Source organism: Pogona vitticeps, chromosome 5 (assembly GCF_051106095.1).
Source record: "Pogona vitticeps strain Pit_001003342236 chromosome 5, PviZW2.1, whole genome shotgun sequence".
In the NCBI taxonomy this organism is placed as follows: Eukaryota; Metazoa; Chordata; class Lepidosauria; order Squamata; family Agamidae; genus Pogona; species Pogona vitticeps.
Window position 1 is genome coordinate 99,190,855 of NC_135787.1, and position 22,319 is coordinate 99,213,173.

At 38.9% G+C, this 22,319-nt stretch overlaps 1 long non-coding RNA gene across 1 annotated transcript; it reads left to right on the plus strand.

Moving 5' to 3' along the window:
- Positions 1-3,293: 3,293 nt before the first annotated feature.
- LOC140707744 (uncharacterized) lies at positions 3,294-17,644 on the plus strand. Its single transcript, XR_012087915.2, has 2 exons — positions 3,294-3,349; positions 15,457-17,644. It is a non-coding gene; the product is annotated as an uncharacterized LOC140707744 (long non-coding RNA).
- The last annotated feature ends 4,675 nt before the right edge of the window (positions 17,645-22,319 follow it).

Sequence of the window (22,319 nt, forward strand, 5' to 3'; positions counted from 1 at the left end):
TTGGGATTTCATTTCTTGATACGTTTTTAATTTCTTTTAAGATCTAAGAGCCTCGTGGCGCAGTGGTTAAAACGCTGTACTGCAGCTAAAACTGTGCTCACGACCTGGGGTTCAAATCCCAGGTAGCCGGCTCAAGGTTGACTCAGCCTTCCATCCTTCCGAGGTCGGTAAAATGAGTACCCAGCTTGCTGGGGGGGCAATGTGTAGCCTGTATAATTAAAAATTGTAAACCGCCGGAGAGTGCTTGTAGCGCTATGGGGTGGTATATAAGTCCAATAAATAAATAAATAAATAAATAAATAAATAAATAAATAAATAAATAAATAAATAAATAAATAAATAAATAAATAAATAAATATGTTAAACCATTTTTAATCTGCTCTGATGGTATTTATTACCTTGTACAAATGTCTGTGTAGTAACACCTTCAGGCTTGAGGTTTCTGCCATTTGCTCTGATTGCCATCCTGCCTGTTTATTGTCTGCAGCTCCTTAGAGTGCAAAGCAACTATGAGGACTCCTCCAGACCAGAAAGGGAAGTCAGCAGCGGACTTAGCACTCCTGTAGAAAAAGGATGGGCAAGCAATTTGTTGCATTTCCATCTTCCTATGAAGAATATGCATTTCACATCTGAAAGAGGAGAGAAAAAGTACATCTTGGTTCAGAAACCCGTATTTTCTGAAGCTTGTGATACTTCTGGCTGAAGAAGAATGTGCACAACTAAAATGCTGATATTTGAAAAATGTTACCTCAGCCAATGGAGAAATATGTTAGAATGCTTCATGTAGAAAACAAACAAACAAACAAAATCCCCAGCCAATATGTCTATGTATTTTTTTGCAGGAATTAAAAGAAAAATCTTACAGCCTGATATAGAACTGGAATGAGACAAGGATACTGGTGGAAGTCTAAGAAACTCAACAAAAATAAAATGAACAGATTTTCATATGCTTGCTGAAGAATCATCAGCTCTGTCTACCAGAACTACCTCATGGATTCCATTAGTCCTCAGCAGCTTGTCATTTTAACAGGTCTGTTTATCTCTGGAGGGAAAAATTGAGATGACACTTCATCAGGCTGTCCAGGGAACTTGGATGTTACTACCTCCAAGTAACTAATTTTTAAGGCAACAGCTGGAATCCTGTCATAAAATTCCACCAGTTTAATGTCAGCAGCACAACTTCAATCAACAAATTGCTCAATTTCGATCTCCCCTTTGTAGGAAAAACTCAAAATTAATTGCCTTTTTCTATTTGTAGCAAGGCTGGGGTAAAATCTAATACCTGGTGAGCCCCATTTGAAAAGTTGCAACCCCTTCCCAAAAAGCCTCAGTACATATGTAGACAATATGGTTTTACTGCCACAAGTCATTCTCCATGTTTGGTGGGGTTTTTTCTTTTTGAAATATCTGTGCCTGAAGAAGGGACTTGGCAGTCTTGAAGGTTTGTAGAGACATTTTGTGCCTTTTTAATTGGCTTAATAAAACTATTACCACAACATGGACTTTGCAATTTTTCTTACATCCATTGTGGTTACCCTTGAATTCTTGACTGGTGTGTCCTGTTTTACTTCTTATGCTAATAGGCCTAAGCAAGTCATATGATGCTGCCCTGATATCTATGAAAGATCAAACTGAAGCTGGCATCCTTGTTTAGCTGAGCAACTGAGAGCGAACATGTTAATGTCATAGGGATTCTTTATATTGAGCCTGACACTTAAGAAGTCTGATGAAAAACTCCTGAACATTTATCCGAGTTAACACTTCAGCCTCAAAAGTTATTTCATAAACCTGACAAGCATTTGTAAGGAGCTATCTATTCTGTAGAGGGACATGGTGGCGCTGCAGGCTAAACTGCAGGAGCCTTTGTGTGCTGCAGGGTCAGAAGACCAGAAGTCGTAAGATCGAATCCACGTGAGGAGTGAGCTCCCGTTGCTTTGTCCCAGCTCCTCGCCAACCTAGCAGTTCGAAAACTTGCAAATGCGAGTAGATAAATAGGTACCACCTCGGTGGGAAGGTAAACAGTGTTCCGTGTATAGCCGTGCTGGCCACGGGACAACAGAAACTGTCTTCAGACAAACGCTGGCTCTACAGCTTGGAAACGGGGATGAGCACCACCCCCTAGAGTTGAACACAACTGACCAAAAAGTCAAGGGGAACCTTTACCTTTACCTATATATTCTGTACAAATTAGTTTCTAGATTACCAGGCTGAGATAAGCACCTCTTTGAAAAGCTAGAAGAAGTGGCTATGTGGCTTCAGATCAATTACTTGTGTGTCCAGGAGGAAGCGGCTTTTAGGCCTTCTTTGTCAGTCTTCCTTTTTAGAACCAGATGCATGTTGTTTCCAGGGCTAGCTCTGATACATATGCTTCACATGAAATTATGTATGTTTTAATTTCACATGCAAAGTAAGGGTGGGAGTAAGTGCTCTGATCCCATTGAGCTCATTTATAATTAGACTCAGGGTTATCATTTCAAATGTTAGGAGGGCAATTAAAATGAATTCATTTGGGTGGAGATGGTAAATGGAGAGAAAACATTCTCAGCATGAATTAAAGACCTGTTCTGCTTTGGGCACATGCAAGGTTGGGTTTCTAAAAAGCTGTGTGCTTTAAGAGAATTTTTGTGGTTGCCTTTTCCTATCTCAAATTAAGTATAGCATGTTATCAACATGACAACCAGCCACACCCATACCCATACCATTAAAACAAAGTAATTTGTGCCTTTGACCTGTACGCTGATTATGTAGAGCCATTTAATTGTTCCTGGTGCTGATGAGAATGTCAATCACTATGAATAGCCAATTGTTTCTCTGTGTACCTCAGATCCTATTTTCTGCCTTTTTACCCTGGGAAGGGTCTGTCAAGATTCTGTGTTAGTTTAGCAGTGTCAGGGTTCAGAGTGAGATAGTGGCAATGTTTTAGCAACATCTGTGTTAGAGACAGGTTAGGTGTGACCAGGGCTTGAAAAATGCACTTGTCTGTGACAAGTGAAAAATGCTGCTCGAAGAGTCACAGCTCCCTCCCTGCCTGCCTCCTTACCCTCTGCCTGTCTCTCTCTAATCCTGTAATCCTCCCATTGCAAAAGGAAAACTGCCCTCTTCTCGCAATAAGAAAGTTTGAGGGGTACATAGAGATATAGCTCTGCAGGAGAATGTAGTGTAGTCCCATGCTGGAGAATATAGAGATTCCCTACTCCCAATTTCAACCGAACAAAGACATATCCTGGGGTGGGAGGGAACCATGGCTCTTTAAGCAGTCGGGTGCTTTTGCTTTCAGTTTTATTTTTGTTGGAGACATTCAAAAGAAAGGCATTCAAAAGACAAGCTTTATGACCCCACAGGCATGCAGGTAAACAGCAGTGCATTTTCTACTAAGAAGACATAAGCGAATACTGTGTACGTAATATAATTTATTTTGGGTTTGTACACATTGTTACGTAGAAATAAAAATGAACAAGTGTCTAGTTTAAATTTGTTAACATTAATTGCAAGGCTATAGTCCAGTCATGCTGACCGGTGAAATTTTTGATTGACTGGTGAAACATTCTAAAAATTTTCAAGCCCTGAGTATGGCAGTATCAGTGATCTGAGTATCACTTAGTGATACTGAGTAAACTTAGTGAAGAAAAGAATGAAGCTAGTCAGTTAAGACACCATACCATGTAACCAGTGAATGTGTTTTGTTTGTATTCTGACATGAAGATTTTATCGGTAAAAGAGAAACATTTCTATTCTTTCTAAACCAGAATCTCTATTTATACTGAGACTGAATGCCATCTGAAGTAAAGTGAGGTAAAACTGACTAAACCTATCTATACCATAAGGGGACATATATTTGAGAGAAACTTGTAAAGTTACACTAATCTGTTCTGTGGTTTTTTGTTTAGAGTGCTGTGTAGCTGTGGACGTTTTCCACTTTATTTTATTTGTACCAGTAATTTTACCACATATTCTGCCAATAGTTTCATCTTTTTTGAGTATTTAAGCAAGCCTAAGGGATCCCATCCTGGTCAGACCTGCACAGCCTATGTGCATTCCCAGGACTGATTTTTCTGCATTTCTAAAAAATGCTTTACCAGAAAATGTGGTGCTGCCTTCATGAATGATCCAGCAAAGTTAGTAGCACTGGATGGGTTGTTTGTTCTTTTTCAAAAACAATTGCTGCCTCCTTGCACTTCCAGTAGACACATGCTAAAGGCAGGGATCATCAGGGGGGATTTGGATGGTCCCGAGGGCCTCCCAGAGGCCCCTTTTTGGAAAAAGAAATAGGATTGTTTTTAATGGAGAAAAAGTGCTTATTTCCACTCCTGGCAGCCTGTGAGAGTAGCAGTTTCTTCTTTTGACTTCTTTCTTTATGGCCATTTGTGGGCATAGTAAAGTCCAAATGGGGCTGGCGACAAAAATTTTGATCCCCAAGCATGCAAAGCTGCATGTCCCTGGCTTGGGAAAAGCACTAGTTCTGTTCTGCAACATTCTGGGTGGGTGGGTGGGGAATGCAGTAAGTGCTATAAATACAATAGGCATATCTCATTCTCATGCTGGAGGGGAGAACTATTGCAGAAGGTTGAGAATTCTGCGCTGTTCTGTTCTGACTTTAAGAAAGATTTCTTCATCTCTCCAGCCAAACTATAGGTGTTTTTGAGGTTTAGTGCCTTAATGCCCCTCTTGCCAACTCTCAGTGCTGTTTATTTTTAAACGGAACCATCTACTGTATATAATATACCACTTTTTGGTTGCTTTCTTATACAGTCTTGTCTGCACAAATAAGAATGTGTATGGATTGCTCAGTAGGTTGGATACCTTGCTGCAGAGCCAGAGTTTGGGACTTCAATGGGTCACTATCTCAGGAAAAGCACTAGCCTCTCTGGCACTGGACAAGTCTTGGAAGAAGGTAAACCACTTCTGGGTTCTCTATGACTAGAAAAGGTTGCCATAAGCAGAATTGATTTGATGGCATGTAATTAAGGGATGTGCCTGCACCACAGATTTGCAGCAGCTTGGGACTATTTTAAATGTCACGGCTCTATCCTAAGGAATCCCAGGGATTTGTAGTTTGGTGAGGTACTGAGAATTCTCTGTTCCGCTGTTCATTACAGCAGGGAATTTGAAATAACTCACCAAATTACAATCACCAGGATTCTTTAGGATAGAACCCTAAAATGATGTCAAACTGCTACAACTGTGTAGCATGGATCTACTGTAACAAGACTCATTGAACTCACTGGGACATATGTCTGAACACAAAGAACTGTACTGTTAAAACCCAGACTACCCCTCTATGCTTTGTTGCCATTTCAAACACTCCTGAACACCCAACTCTGCTACCGCTTGCTATCTCCTTGTATGGCCTTAGACGGTGACATAATTTACAGCTGAACCCCCTGGGCAGGAACTATAAAGCTAGACTCCAGCAAAAGTGTTCTATTGGAAATTCCTTGGTGACACCATAAAGCACAACAGTCCATTCTGTAGTGAAAGACTGCCTTACCTACAAGAAGTCTGGTCTCGTTTCTAAGCCAGGTTTTATCCATGGAAACAGCACAAATTTCATTTCCTTCTTTCTTGACATCCCATTGCACATAAACCCTATATTCCAAAGATTGGTGGGTGGCTTTCAGTTTTACAAGAAAAACTCATTTATCCAGACCTCCCAAATCTGGACCCTTCTATGTACTGGACATGCTTTATGTCCCAACTATATCTCAAAAACCTTGCTAGGGCAAACACATGTCACAGATTTCAAGGCATCTGGATAATAGAGGTTCTACTGTACTTCCATCCAATCCCACCCTCAGAGCAATCTTTCTTCTTGCCAAGTGTGTGCAAAGAGAGAAAGCAGAAAATTTCCCGCATGTTTGCATTCACCGAGTCATCTCCAGAAGTCTTCCACGGTCTTATAAATCGGTTTCGTTCTGTAGGATTGTTTACCTACTACTTTTTAGAATGTCTCCAATAAATTAGATTCTGCTGAACTAGTAAAGAAAACGAACATATGAAAGACATAATGAATGGCCTGCAAGAGGCACAGAGGAGCCATTATGTTAAGAGGAAATAAGGAAGGTAATCATAAAAATTTGAAAAATTATACAATAACTTTGTACTTATTGCCCATCTGTGTCCTTTACAATGATGTGCTTCAGACATATAAATAGAACTTGTAAGCACAACAGGTATGCTCTTTGTCCCCAGTGCTTCACAAATGAATTTGTGTATGTGTGTGGGGATGTAGTTGATGCAAGTAGGCACTGGAAGTCTTCATCACACATTGTACATATTCTCACCTGTCTTATCTTACTTACCTCTGCACCTGGTTTTTTCTTCCCTGGCTTAATTATTTTCCCTTTTCAAAAGAAAGGATAAAGATGGTAATATTTAATTGGCTTTATATGCAGGGCAACCCTGATGCGCCATATGACTTCATTCTCACCAAGCTTTAAGCCCTGTAAATCACACCTAGCGAGTACACCCATTCCAGTAAAATAACTCTGCGCCTAATGTTCTCTGAGCTTGGACCACACAACACTAAGTCTATAAAATTCCCATTGACTCAGAGAAGCTTTTCTAGCACACATTCAGTTCCAAGGGCTTAACTTAGATTGGCTTTTAGTCATGCGTGGGCATAACAGGTCTCTGATTCATGAATATACATCTGAGGAAGCAGCTGATGTTTGCTAACTTGCCCGTCCCCCACAAGCACCTCTGCCCATCTCATCGACAAATAAAATCAAAATTCTTTCCCCCCCCCACAAATGCAGATTTCATCCCCTCCCCTCTGAATCATCAGAGAACACTTCCATGACAGAAAAGGCTTTTTATAGGGCTGATTTTGTGCTAAAGAACTTTTTTTGGGGGGAGGAACATTCAGGGCTTTAATATGTGTTCTATATTTGTTCATGTTCCCAGTCCAGTAATGTTGGTTTATACAGCTGGTGGTCCCAGGGCAATGAACTCCAAAAGTGAGCAAGACCGATGGTATCTATGAAAGAGGGAGAATGGAGCTGGGAAAGAACAGAGGCAGGCAGGGAAAGACATTTGCCACGAAAACTGTGCAAGCACATGCATTGGTTGCCATACTTTGGCTTAGTGTAGCAAGTCGCGCTAGAGTAGGCCTACTGAATGGGGGGATTTGGCAAGCCAACTGCTCCATATGTTCTATTGAGTCAAACGGCCCTGCTCTAGTTGAGACTTACACTAAAGTAAGTTACAACTAGAGAAGATCTATTTGAATTAATGGAACTTACACAGAAGATGGTTCACCAAATCCCCACTGATTCAGTGAGCTTAGTGAGACTTATTACATGAAGCAACAGGATTTGTATTCAACCTTTTCTAGGGGATTGCTCTTCCCCTAAAGATCTGCTGTACACCTGAGAAGGGATATGCTCCTTGATCTTTTCGCATTTCCTGTAGTTTTTGCTACTCTTATGTTAAAGGTCAAGAAGGTCTTTCTTTTTGAAAGCTAGATGGATAGCTTCATAAAATGATGGGTTGCAAAATAGGGCGCTCAAGATCCATTTCTTTAGCTGAAGCTTAGCCTTTGTCTATAGCTAACTTGAAGATGAATCTAATGCAATTACATCTGCTTACCTTAATCCTCTGGGTAGCCTTCCCTTTTCCTCTTCTCTGCTATATGTTAGCCCTGCTTCTCAGCTAGGATAATAGGTATCAGGAATGTGAGAATGGGACACAGTATTCCATATTCCCCAATTAAACAATAATATTGTAGCGATTCAAAGGGCTATCTTTAATATAAAGCATCTCTGCAATCAAATGTCAAAATAAAACAAAACAGCCAAATTACCTGGCACTGGGTCTTCAGTGATTTGTTCAGTTTGGCTTTAACATTTCCACCTGATAAAGCCCCAAATAACTTAGGACTAGTTTACCTAATGGAGCTATTTGTTTCTTGACAGACTTACTCAAATCAAGGTCTAGTTCTTTATAGTCTCTCAGGATATATTATGGGGTGAGCATGACAGACAGAACCTTTTTATATATAAACTGCTTCAGGTTGCTCTCCCTGTAAAAATCTGCCAGACATTCTTTCTGTCACTTTCCCATCAGACAGTTTTTTTTTCATGGGCTTTTAATGTAGAACATCTTTTAGTCCTCCCTTTAAAATATAAAAATACGTTTTAATGCATAACATCTGTCCTTCCCAATCTTGATTCTTCTTAGTGCTGATTGCATTCTATGGGGTTTTTTTGGTTTATTTTATGACTATATTGCGCTGCTATTTTTATGCTAAGTCATGTTGGATATAACAGAAGACACTCTGAGAATAATTCATAATTCTTTGTACAGAGAATATTTGAGATGATGAACATTACCAAAATGTTCAAAGAGAGGAGCAGGAACAAATTTATGTGAGGTATAAGAGACAAAAGCAGTACACCTGTAAGAGAAAAAGATCATCTGTGTATTCTAATACAAGTCTCCTCCATCCACATTTTAAATGCTAGCCTGCTTTTGGTCTGTTACTGATCAACTAGGAAGTAGCACAGCTTTCCTTGCATGTCACATGTCTCAAGTTTGTGACCCTGAAAGATTTATGTGTGTGAACATTTTAAAAAGAAGAACCATGCATTTTTCTTAATATGTGGCTTGACTCTGAGTCAGGTTATTAGTAGAAGATCTTTCCTTATATTATAAAAACAACCAGCTGAAACCAAATCCATTTAAAACACAGGTCTGTCCCTTTCGCTTAAAGAACAAAGAAGCAGAGAGGATGATCTGTGTTAGGTGAGAAGAATGAAAAGATTTTGGAACATTGCCCTATTTGGGCATCACTCTGGATTGAAGCCTGACCTACAAAAAACAATGTCTAAACACCAAACAAAAAGCTGCCACCAGAAATAACATACTTAGGAAATTTGCTGGGCCAGACTGGGGCGCACACCTACAAACAATAAGAACAACAGCTTTGTCCCTGTGCTACTCCACAGCAGAATATGCTAGTGGTGTATGCTATAAACCAACACATGCCAAATAAGTGGATGTAGCTCTTAATGAATCATGCAGGATTCTTACTGGCTGCCTGAAACCTACGCCCACTGAAAAGTTCTATTATATGGCTGACTTTGCCCCTCCAGAAGTACGTCGAGAGGTGCTAGCAACTAATGAACCGAACAGGGTAATACAACACTTAAACCCTTCCACTTCATGGACCCCAAACCCCTAGATAATGGCCCTAAAGATTAAACCAGAAGAGGCTAGAGAACAAAAACAGCACACCTTGCCAAATGGATGAATGCCGTAGAGACTCTAACTGGACCATCTGGAAGACTTTGAAGCAAGTAGAAAGATCAAACAATAATCAAGTAAATTGGGGCTACTTAAACACAGGACAAATTTTCCATGGAGAAATTCAATCAATGAAGCACTTACATGTGATTTGATTATACAGACATCTATTTTCTGTTGCAAAGGCTGCTGGTGTCATGTTGTCATCTGGACAGCCTGCTCGTAGACAGCACTGGAGTGAATGGCCATGGTGCAATCCTTGAAGCCAAAATTAACTTGCTAAGAAGAGAGACTTAAAGTGAAGACCTCCAAGATATTTGTTCTCAGATACTCCTGTTCCATTCAGAGAAAGAGATACAGTGGACCCTCGAATTACAGACGGCTTGACTTACAGACTTTTCTAGTTACAGACTTCTCTGGCCGCAAAATTTAGATTTAACTTGCAGCCAGAGAATCGACCTAAAGACCAGAAAAAAACCAAAATGGAGCAAAAATGGAACAAAAACGGCCAATTACGGGATTAATCGGTTTTCAATGCATTGTAGGTCAATGGAGCCTTGACCTACAGACTTTTCAACCTGCAGCCACCGTTCCAATACGGATTAATTCCGTAAGTCGAGGGTCTACTGTAGCCAGAAAAAGCTGAGGCATGTCATGAGTATGTGCATGAGGTAGCAATGTCAAGAGGAACGGTTAAGGCAACTGAGAACCTTTTGGGATAAACTTGTTCTGTACAAAATGTTTCCTGTCTCACTGTATTTCTCTAAGCAATGCTAGCTTTCTTATTTTCTCAGACAAGGAAGTCTGGATGTGATTTCATTTCAAAGGCAAAGAGCCCTTTGCCCACCATTCCAATTAGGTCTGAATCCATTAGTTAGCTCAAGTCCAGCTTGCAACCATACTTGGGCTGCTGTATACAGTTCTTTTCATGACACGTGGAACAAGGATAACAGCCCTAATCAGACATTCAGGAAGGGATTAATCTGAACCTGTGAGTGAGAAGGGCAGAACTGCAGCCCTTCTCAGACACCATACCTGCCTGTCACTGTCTCCACATGAAGAAGGATAGTTTGAAGAGAAGATGGTTTGCAACATGTGGAGCCTCTCCTTGTTTGAGTCAAGCCACAGCTAGTGGTTTCCCTTGTATCACTGGGTTGCTTTACAACTCAGAGAGGCTAAGAGCTGCTCACTCCATGTTCCCGAGGAAAGGTTTTCCACAACAGGAATAGTGGGAACACCTATAATTCTGTCTCTCAAACTATTCCATCCCCACCCTGTTTTCAACCATACTATCTGCAAGCATAGCTGCTGGTTAGGGAAGACAGTACAAGTAGGTTTCAAATTCATGTACACATCTAAATTAATTAGAGTTCATATATTTTAAATACCCAAACACTGAGTTACATACCTCTTGCTTCCTCTCAGTATGCATGCCAAGTTTCAGGTGTTTAAAGCTCAACTTCAATAAAGTGTCATATGCACATCCTTGTTTATTATTTTAGATTACACATGCTATGTCTAGGATTTGATCAAAATACCATTGTTTTCAATGAATTAAAATGTGCTGATTGCTTCAGATGCTTAAAAAATGGAGTTGTAGCTAAGTTAGAAAGAACAGCTTTCTAATGACGGCCAGCAATAATAATGTCTCTATATCTGGAGAACTCATAAAATGGGGAGTAAGGCAGAAGCTTGAAAATTATGAGTAACTTATCAACTGTAGGTTTTCTTAGCCCACACACACCAAATGTTCCTTAATAAAACTAAATGTTGGAAAGAGGAAGGATGAAAATAGGAGGACAGGAACAAACATTTTCATACTGTTTACAGAAACCTGCAAAGCAATAGATGTGTTTCCCCACTGTGGTTCACCAAGAGGAACAAAATGTAAATGTCAGCTACAGGAGAAAATACCTACAGCTCTTCTCTTCAGTGAAGTATCCCCTAGGCAGGCAAGCATTTATTTTCTTGCATTAGAGGGCAACAGGATATTAATAACTCAGAAGTTAGTTCAAAATGGCATTTTGGTGGAATCGTTTATGATATAAGAAGCACAAGAAGGAAAAGATTCAATATTTAAAAAACAAAACAGAACAAAACTCTGAATTATGAATGTGGGATACTGTGCTTTTGTATCCACAATTCAAAAAGTCAGGAAATGGCCCAATGCTGCTGCATAATATTGTGCCCATGTTGCCAGCAGGAAAAAGGATGCCAACCTTTACATAGCAAAAGACAGCCTGAATGTTGACAACACCAATGGCACCAGTAAAGGTGGTCTAGAGGAGACCTTCTTGTGCTCACTTCCATTCTGAAAGTGACACCAAGCAAGGGAAAATCTCAGAAACTGACTCATTTTTTCATCAGTTAACAATTTCTCACCCAAATGCAAAGCAAATTGTCAAAGCTGTTTTTCAACCAATGTGAATGATAGTGCCATCCTGCTGGCGATGTGGGCATGATATTGCAGTGCAGCAATATCAGGGCATTTCAGGGCATTTCATAGTATTCTGAATCATGGATATAGAAACACAGCATCCCACATTTATAAACTGGGGTGTTTTGTTTTTTGAAAAAATTGAATTTACAGATTTTTATTTCACAGCTTAAACAACATTCTCTTTTTTGAAAAAAATACCTTTTGAACTATTTTTACAACCAGACACATAATCCCTTTCCCAACACCAATGCCTATTTGGCCAGGAAGGAGTTAAATAATTCTCCTCCTGGGTCACAGAATCAGAAGATGAAATTACCCCAGACCTGGAGCTGATTTCCTCTTTGAAGACTTATGTCAGGAGCTTTATCTCAGAGATCCTGAGAGAATATTTACTGAAAGCATGCAGGGCTGGGACAAACACAACTGCTCTGTGGTTTTGCAATGCAGAAATACTTTGAATATGCCTTACAAAATTATGTACTAATTTCTTGGAAATACATGGCAAAATAGACCTTTCTAGAGGATGATCACTCCATTACTTTCCTTAAGCATGTTTTTTTACTCTTCAAAGAAAACATGTGTTTGATGGATTCTATGACCTTTCATTGTCCTCCAAACATCTCAATTCCTGATCCATGAAGCTGCAATAATGTATCTATTTTGGCACACTTTTACTGGTATGCCTATTCATACATACTCGGTCTTATAACAAAATGGTTGATTCCCCCCTTTTGAAAGGCCGTTTTTGAGGATCAGTGTTTTTCAGTATTCTTTACAAATAAGAAAAATCCAGGCTGGACCAATCATTTTCTTTCAAGATTAACAAGATTGGTCTTTTCATTTTGTATGAGCTATTTTAAATCTGGGGATATTTAGGTTCACTTGTTTTTGCACAGAGGGTGGGAATAGTTTGATATGTTAAAAAACAATCATAACCCAGAACCTTCTGCCCAAACTTTTCCAACTTTAACATGGAACAAGAGAAGACTGTCTGCTACACCTGTGTTAAATTTGATGCTAATCTGAGGTCCAGTTTGAAAGCTATAATGTTTTGTTTGAGTTGCTCGCATTTTTAGAATTGCCTTGTAGAATGTTGATTTGATTTGCTGCACAATAACATAGGTGCACTACCATGCAGCTATAATGCATCATTCAGAAAGATGGATGATCTTCCTGTGGATGTGAAGGTTTCAGTTATGAAGAAATTGTGTGGATGACCAATATAATTTCAAATATAAATATATTTAAGAAGAAACTAATTCTAATAGGGAAAACAGTTGTGTGATCCATGTGCAAAATCCCAAACCAGGGCTGAGTAAATACCTTTACTAGACTACTAAAATAGCATACAACAGCAAACTTTCAATAATTATACGACCCTTCATTGGGCTTTAGATAATGAAGTTCTGAGACAGAAACTACAAACTTGAAGAAGCAGGGCAGAAGCAATCTTTACAGATTAAAAAATCACCCTTAAGGGCAATTACATGTAAGAGCCACACTGGGGACTTTTCCCAGTGTGCTTTGTTGGATGATGGTCTTAGGTGTGGGGTTCCTTTGAAGGCTGACTTGCCAGACATGAAGACTGGCTCAGTCATGACTCCCCAACATGAAAATGCTCTGACCTCTTATTAAAGGCCATCCAAAAAATCTGTTTCTGTTGTTGGGCAAGAATCAAGGAAACACATGAACTTTGCACTTAAAATAGCTGTGGACTTGCTAGCAAGCAATCTACTGTTGTTGTCTGTTCTGTGTTTTATCCTGTCTAATTTTGTATGCTTGAAAGCATGAATGATCTATAATGTGTGGAAGTAGTCATAGCTGAAGGTAGCTCTGTAGTGTTACCAAATAGGGGGAGGGGAGGGGTGGGTTAGGGTCAAAGATGGACATAGTGTTTGTCGTATTTTCTTTTAGAAACAGTAATTAAAACTTTAAATTTAAAAAGTACAGTGGAATCAAGTTTCACCTTAAGAAATTTAAAATCAGTTTTTTCTCTACATCTATAGGCAATTGACTCCCAGTCATCCAGTAAATTTTCTGTTTATATATAATCTCCTATTTATGTAGAAACCCAAGTATGTTTTTTAATATGTGAGGGACACTATTTTGTACAAAAATAGCACCTGAAGTGAATTGCCAGATTCCCCCACCGATGCAAAATGGTATAAATTTCTATTATAAACCCCCAAGATTCATAAGAGCAGGGGTCCCCAACCCCCAGTCTGTGGCCTGGTGCTCATCCGTAGCCTTCGGAGACAGACCTTCCACCCACTGCACGCACTCCCCCCTGCATGCCCACCCGCACAGCTCCTTTGACAATGCACACGAGTGTGTGCATGCACCGTGCAAGCACCCCACCCCTTCGCACATGCGTACAAGTGCCCCCACCCCTTTGTGCATGAATGCAAACACAGGGTCCCCACCCCCCACGCATGGACGCCATCGTCCCCCAACCGGTCCGTGGTGTCAAAAAGGTTGGGGACCACTGCATAAGAGCACCTTACTGTCTTATACATCACTATCAGTTTTCAGAACGGCTCTGCAATGGAGATGGAAAAATGGTAACAGAGGACAAAGAAAAGGCAGAGGAGCTCAATTCCTATTTTAGTTCGGTCTTGTCCCAGAAGACAGACTATAAACTTCCAAACAAATTGGAAGTGCATTTGGGGGGGGGGGACAGGATTGCAGCTGGAGATAGATAAACAAATAGGAATATCTTACCACCTTGAACAAGTTCAAATCTCCAGTGCTGGATGAACTGCATCTGAGAGTACTGAAGGAACTGGCTGAAGAACTCTCAGAACCATTATCCATATTTTTCTTGAAATAATGGGAAACGGGAGGTGCCAGAGGATTGGAGGAAGGCCAATGTCATCCCTATCTTAATGTTGTACGCCGCCCAGAAGCCACTGGCAATGGTGCGGCTAAAAAATATTGTAAATAAATAAAATAAATAATAAAAAGGGCAAAAAAGAGGAACCTGGAAATATGAGGGAGTTTCCCAAACCACCGATGGTGGGGCCACCCACCACCAGGACCTCCGTCTTATCCGGGTTCAGCCTCAGACCATTCTCTTGCCTCCATCACAGTATGGCCTCCAGGCAGTGCTGAAGGGACGAAATGGCATCCACAGTTGTTGAGGAAAAGGAGATGTAGAGCTGGGTATCATCAGCATACTGATGGCACAAAGCCCTACACCCCCTGATGACCTGACCCAGTGGCCTCATATAGATATTAAACAACATTGGTGATTTTATATATGTGATATATACTCACAAGCTAATGTGTGCCTATAAGAATGCCTGGTCCCTACTCCTTGGGAAAATAGAAGTGCTACATACTCCCAAATTAAAACAATGCTCAATAATGATCTATTGTTAACATGCACCATAAATAAAGAATTATTGCACTAATACAGAGGGACGGCTGAGAAATCAAAACTGTAATTTTTATTTTAATAGATGTTAAATTATATGCTATTAAAATGTTTACATTTAGCTTCATCTATTGCAGATAGGAAAAAAATAATTAAACTAGCTAATTACTAGATCAGTTTCCTAGCCTATGTAATCCATGTTTTTGAAAGACGCTAATCTTTCATCTAGATTGCTTACAGCGGGTTTTCTTTTCCTGGCAGATTACTTCATATCAGGTAATGTAATGAATTTTACCAGAGCCAAAACTTATTAGGAGATGAAAGAATAAGTGACAATGGCAGCTGTACAGAGCTCGTTCTTACACGTTTTGAAACATGCTCTCCATTCCATTTGCAGTGCTAACGGCCATGAATGATGATCCAGACTGGAACTGATTATGGGAGCTGGTGCTGACGGGGAGAATGTTGTCCCACTGTACATAATGTGTCTTCTGTTAGGAACAACTCCACCCTTCTTGTCTTCACTATGATTTCCTAACAATGTGGAATGTACCAACTTTATGACTTTTTGTAGAACTCAAAAACAATATTTTTTTTTCATTTTTAGGAGCTGATGATAATTATGTTGTCACACATACAATGATCAATAAATTTGTCCTTTCCAATCATAACTTCAGAGTAGATTAGAAAAAGAAAAAAAGCGAATGCACGTCCTGTATCTCAGATGTCCTAAACTTACACCAGACTGTCCATGTTCAACTTCCTTCATTCTGGATACAGCAGAGGAAAAGTTTCTTTCTCATCTACTGCATCACTGGATGTTTCTAAACTGTTCTACCAGACACTAGCAAACTAAAATCACAATCAGCAATATGTGGATAATTTAACATTAAAGTATGTATCCATCAAATGTAATGGCAACAAAGTCCCCAGGACTTTTCAGTTTTGTCCATTGCATGGGATATATGTTTTCCCCAATCCTGAATAGCCAATGTATTCCAGAATACATCATACTGATAAGAGACTGAGGAAGATGCCCATAGCACATGTTGATGGTGTAAGTCATTTTTATATTTCTTTTGTTTCAGGGAGGTGCCTCCTTTGTTTTCATATTTTTGTGTACCATTCCTTTTGTTCTACAAGAAAGGGAAAACCTATTTTTGATTTTTCTTTTACATTTCCTCATTCATGTTTTCTGGCATTCCGAAAAGAACTTTTAAAGCAATGGACAGTATTTCAAAAACAAGAGGCAAAGCAGCAGAGAATCACTCTACTCCAAAATCAGGAAAAACTCATCCAGTACAGTAGGCCTTTTGGACCTGGACAACACAATCGAAAAAAGGCAAGGAAGATGCCAGCTAGCCAGGCTCTGGCTGCTTGACACACAGAGACACAAACCTGTCAAAGCAACCAACAAGAGCACAACACTAAGAACAACACATGAAAAATTGTCCGAACTGTGCCCATCCAACAACAGTCGCATTCTTGGTTTGGAAGGATCGCACTGATAAAAATGAAGATTCTACCAAAAATTAATTTTTTTATTTAGAATGTTACCAGTACAGTTAACAAAAGATGATTTTAAATTTTGGCAAGGAATGGTTAATAAATACTGTAATTAAGGGAAGAGAGCCAGAATAAATAAAAAGTATTGGTATAAAACAACAAAAAAGGAAGTATAGGCATACCAAATATAAAAAAATATTATTTGGCTAATCAGTTGAGGTTCATTGGGAAAATTATATATAATACAGAAAGGTTAATTTGGTGGGAAATGGAATCATCAGAATTATAGGTGGATACTGAAAAACATCTATTCGGTATGATTAAGAAATATAAAATAAGCAAAATTAATAACCCATTTTAAATGTCTAGTACAAGTATACAAAGGATTTATGTCTGTTTAACTCTCCATTAGGATTAGTGACCGAAATAGAGAATTTTCCTGCCAATATGAAAGTTTATGCAGAATTATTTAAAGAAAAAAGTGATTAGATTAAAAAACTGGTTGTAAATTAATTAGGAAAATATATAAATTCCTTTTAAACTGGAAAATGGAGGACGAACATGCCAAAGAAACGATGGTTCAATGGGCAAAAAAAATGGGTATAATATTGACTTAGAAAAATGGCAAAAGCTGTGGTCCAGAAATTATAAGATGACAGTGTCAACATCTTATAAAGAGAATCTATATAAAATGTTTTATGGATGGCATTTACCTTCCGATAGATTGGCTGAGATGTACTCTAATAGGTCAAGTAAATGTTCGAAATGTCATAAAAAATTGGAACCTATTATCACCTCTGGTGGACTTGTGATAAAGCAAAAAACTTTGGAACAAAATACATACATGGCTTGTTAAAATAATCAAAAAGCATGTAGATTTTAGGCCAGAGCTCTTTCTGTTAGGTATAATACCAGAAAGTGTTGATAGACAAAATGTATCTTTAATACTGCATATTCTAACAGCTGCGAGGATTATTTATGCATAGTACTGGAAAAATGAAGGAACACCTACGGATCAAGAAATAATTAAAAAGATATTGGACTGCGCCAAAATGGACAGACCAACACTGAAAATCAAAGGAAAAGAAGATACAAAATATTATCAAACATGGGACTTATTCTATCAATGGTTAGAAGGATGTTGTATAGATTAGGAGCGTACTGTGTGTAGTAGTTGTTTTACAAATGATTATAAGCTATACCCTGGGGACACGATGTTAAATAAGTATGGATGGATTTATATAATAATAATTTTAAAAATTATTTTTAAAAACTGGTTGTATAAAATGAGATCAAAATATCAAATGAAACAAATCCTTCAAAATAAGAATATATCATGGTTGAATTATATGCAATTAGAAAGATGGACTAATGAATGCGTAAAGAAGTATAATAAAGGTAGAGAATATACGAAGTATGAACAAATTCTATTATCATATGAAGATGACCGGTTCAGTAAAGGGTGCAGTGAGTAAAATTTATAGATTCCTGCTTGATCTAGAAGAAGAAGAGACTGAGAAAGAAGGATTGAAGTTAGTGTGGGAACAAGACTTAGGAAAAAGAATAAATGATGAAGAATGGAGGAAAATGTGGAAAATGAGGGTTTTATAATTTATGTCAGTGAGAATAAGAATTTTTTTCAAATTGGGTTTAAGATGGTATTTGACACCAACAAAATTGAATAAAACGCTAGTTAGCTGAATGTTTGTTGGAAATGTGAGAAGGAAATTGGTACATGCTTTCATATGTGGTGGGAATGCAAAAAAGTACAAAGATTTTGGAAACTAAAGAACTAAACAACTAAACTAAACAACAGTTGACAGTTGGTCAAGATGGCGGCGCAAGTATTTGCAGCGGCTAGGCATTCCAGAGATCGGTCCTTATTATGGACTCTACGTGCTCAGGCACAAGTAACTTACAGTCGACAAGAATTATTATCTATTGGCAGAGACAGTTGCAACTTTGAATCGAGGGTCTCAACTTACAACATCCCAGCTGAGCTTTTAAGACGGCCTGCATATCGGGGGGTTACTCCCCCTGCTCTCCCTGTCAGGAAGAAAAGAACACGGAGAAAACGCAAGCAGAAAAGAGGTTGCAGGGCTGGTCTACGAGTGAGGTTAGGCAAAAATCCTCACAAGCCTGCATTGCCAAGTCTTTTTGTCTCAAATGTTAGATCTCTACCCAACAAGATTGAGGAGTTAGAACTTACTATCTGCCTACAGAAAAATATTCGAGACTGTTGCGTTATGATCTTTACAGAGACATGGCTTGACTCTTCCATCCCAGGGGAGGTAATTGAACTACAAGGACGCAGAGTACATCGAGCAGACAGGTCTATTGAATCTGGGAAGAGCAGAGGTGGAGGGGTTTGTGTTTACACAAACGATAATTGGAGCACAGATGTTAAAATAATGGACATTCACTGTTCTCCTGATTTGGAGTATTTGGCAGTGAAATGCCGCCCCTTTTACCTGCCTCGTGAGTTTAATGTTGTTATAATAACAGCAATATATATACCTCCTGATGCTAACACAACCACAGCTTTGAGTTGTTTGTTAACTGCTATCAGCAAACAGCAGCAGGCCTACCCAGATGGAGTGCTGGTGGTAGCAGGTGATTTCAATCAAGCCAATTTAAAGACCGTCCTCCCTAACTTTTATCAGTATGTGGACTGTCCCACTAGAGGGGAAAATACCTTGGATCAGGTATATTGTAACATCATGCATGGATATAAGACGAAGCCATTGCCTAGCTTGGGACAGTCAGATCATATATCTCTTTTTTTGATTCCATCGTACAGACCCCTTGTTAAAAGAATCAGACCATCAATTAGAGAAATACAAGTGTGGCCAGTGGATGCAACTGAGCAACTTCAAGATTGCTTTAGGAGCACTGATTGGACACTGTTTGAGGAGGACAATGTTGATACTTATGCCTCGACAGTACTGTTTTATATCAAAAGCTGCATCGATGTTATTGCTACAACAAGACGAGTGTTTTCTAACAACAAGCCTTGGCTAAATAGAGAAGTGCGCCTTTTATTAAAAGCCAGAAATGCTGCTTTTCATTCTGGTGATGAACTACAGTATAGAGAGGCCAGAGCTAAACTGAAAAGGGGCATTAGGGATGCCAAAGCTATGTACAGCCAGAGAATTGAACAACACCTTGAAAGTTCTGACACTCGCCGAGTGTGGCACAGCCTACGACAAATCACTGGTCAGAGTAACAAAAACAGTCTGTGTAGCAGCAATGATTTTTTGGCTGAGCAGTTAAATCAATTTTTCAGCCGTTTTGAGGTGGAAACAGGAACAACCATTATTCCAGCACCTACTGTCCATAATACATCACTAGAATCTACCATCAACAGACAACCACTAGTACTGCAGATTTCAGATGTGAGACGCGCTTTCCAGAATATTAATATTTGAAAGGCAGCTGGACCAGATGGAATCATGGGACGAGTTGTTAGGGGCTGTGCTGCAGAATTAGCTGGAGTTTTTACGGATATTTTCAATCTATCCTTGTTGCAGTGTTCTGTCCCCACTTGCCTGAAGACATCTATTATAGTGCCAGTCCCGAAGCAGTCAGCTGTGGTATCTCCCAATGATTATAGACCAGTAGCTTTAACATCTGTTATTATGAAATGTTTTGAGAGATTGGTGCTGGATTACATTAAGGCTAGTCTTCCACCTTCTTTGGATCCATGGCAATTTGCATACAGGAGAAATAGATCTACTGATGATGCTGTGTCCATCGTACTCCATACTGTATTGAGCCACTTAGAACAACAGGGAACTTATGCGAGGCTGTTGTTTGTGGATTATAGCTCTGCTTTTAACACCATTCTACCAAATAGGTTGTTTTTAAAAATGATCAACCTAGGATTACCTCAGGAGATCTGCATGTGGATAAAGGATTTTCTGACAGATAGGCCACAGTCAGTAAGGATGGGATCCCACCATTCTTCTACCCTGGTACTAAGTACAGGAGCTCCCCAGGGCTGCGTGCTAAGTCCCTTCCTCTATTCCCTGTACACACATGATTGCACCCCACTGTATAACACCAATGCAATTATTAAATTTGCGGATGATACGACAGTGGTGGGACTCATAAATAAGAACAATGAGTCTGCTTATAGAAAGGAAGTACAAAGATTGATACTATGGTGTAAAGAAAATCATCTCACACTTAACATCAAAAAAACTAAAGAACTCATAATTGATTTTAGGAGGAAGAGAAATGTACATTTACCACTGTACATAAACGGTGAGGAAGTGGAGAGAGTTGGTAGTTTTAAATTTCTGGGTACTTACATCTCAGAGGACCTCTCATGGACTATAAATGCCAACATGCTAATAAAGAAGGCACAGAAGAGGCTGTATTTCCTGAGAATGCTCAGGAAGTTAAATTTATCACAGCATTTACTTCTGTCCTACTACCGTAGCACCATTGAGAGTGTCCTAACTTATGGCATTCTGGCATGGTTTGGGAGTAGCTCTGTAGCGGACAAAAAAGCTCTACAGAGAACCATTAAAATTGCCCAGAATATCATCGGGCTCCAGCTACCAACCCTGGATGACATCTTCACATCCCGCTGTCTGAGGAAGTCACACAGCATCCTGAGAGACTCTTCCCATCCTGCTTATAACTTTTTTGAACTGTTACCGTCTGGCAGAAGATATAGAACAATTAAGACTCGGACCACACGTTTTCTAAATAGTTTTTATCCTAGAGCTATAATTGCAATTAATAATGAGCTTAAAGACCACCAGTAGTGAATAATTAGTTGGACTGTGTTACTTGGCCTGAGGTGTAGATGTTTGTATTTTAGTGGGGGACTTCTAGTGGGTGGGGAGTGTTTGGGGAATGTTATGTGTGTGCATGTGTCTGGTCTCTGGGTGTCTGTGAATTTCGTTGTATGGTATACTGTGTATATACTTACAATGACAATAAATTATATTATTATTATTATTATTATTATTATTATTATTATTATTATTATTATTATTATTATTATTATTATTATTATTATTATTATTATTATTATTATTATTATTATTATTATTATTATTATTATTAAATGATGTATGTGAAAAAGATATGGAATTTAATCCTGAGATAGCTCTTTTACCAATATTTGAGAATGTGGAATATGATAAGATGACTAGAAAACTGATTACCAATTTATTAACAGCAGCCATATTATTAATAGCTAGGAATTGGAAATCAAAGTCTGAATTTTGAATGGAAGAATGGTATAATGAAATATGGGACATTGCTATAAATGATATGTTAGCTTGTAACTTAAAAGTTAAGAAAGGAGAGATGAAAAAGAATAATTTCTATGATATATGGGGCAGATTTCTTGAATATGTGCTAACAAGAGAAAAAGGAAAAGCTCCAAATCAAGAATCAATGCAGTTCTGGAGGACAATAAAGGAAGAAGAAGAACAAAGTTAGAGAAAGAAGAGGATTACTGTAAGAGGTCCCGACTATGGTGGTGGGGAACACAGTCGATTTGTATTTTGGTTTATGTATTTAATGTTTATGTTGTAGTTTAAGAAAAAAAAGAGCACAACACGAAGAACAACAAATGAAAAATTGTCTGAACTGTGCCCATCCAACAACAGTCCCATACAAAGTCCACCCCACCAACCAAAACCCCACCACACAGAAACAAACAAAACAGTCCCACCCCACCCCCCGTCAGAACATACATCTTTAACAAAATAAATACACAGTAAATTAACCAAG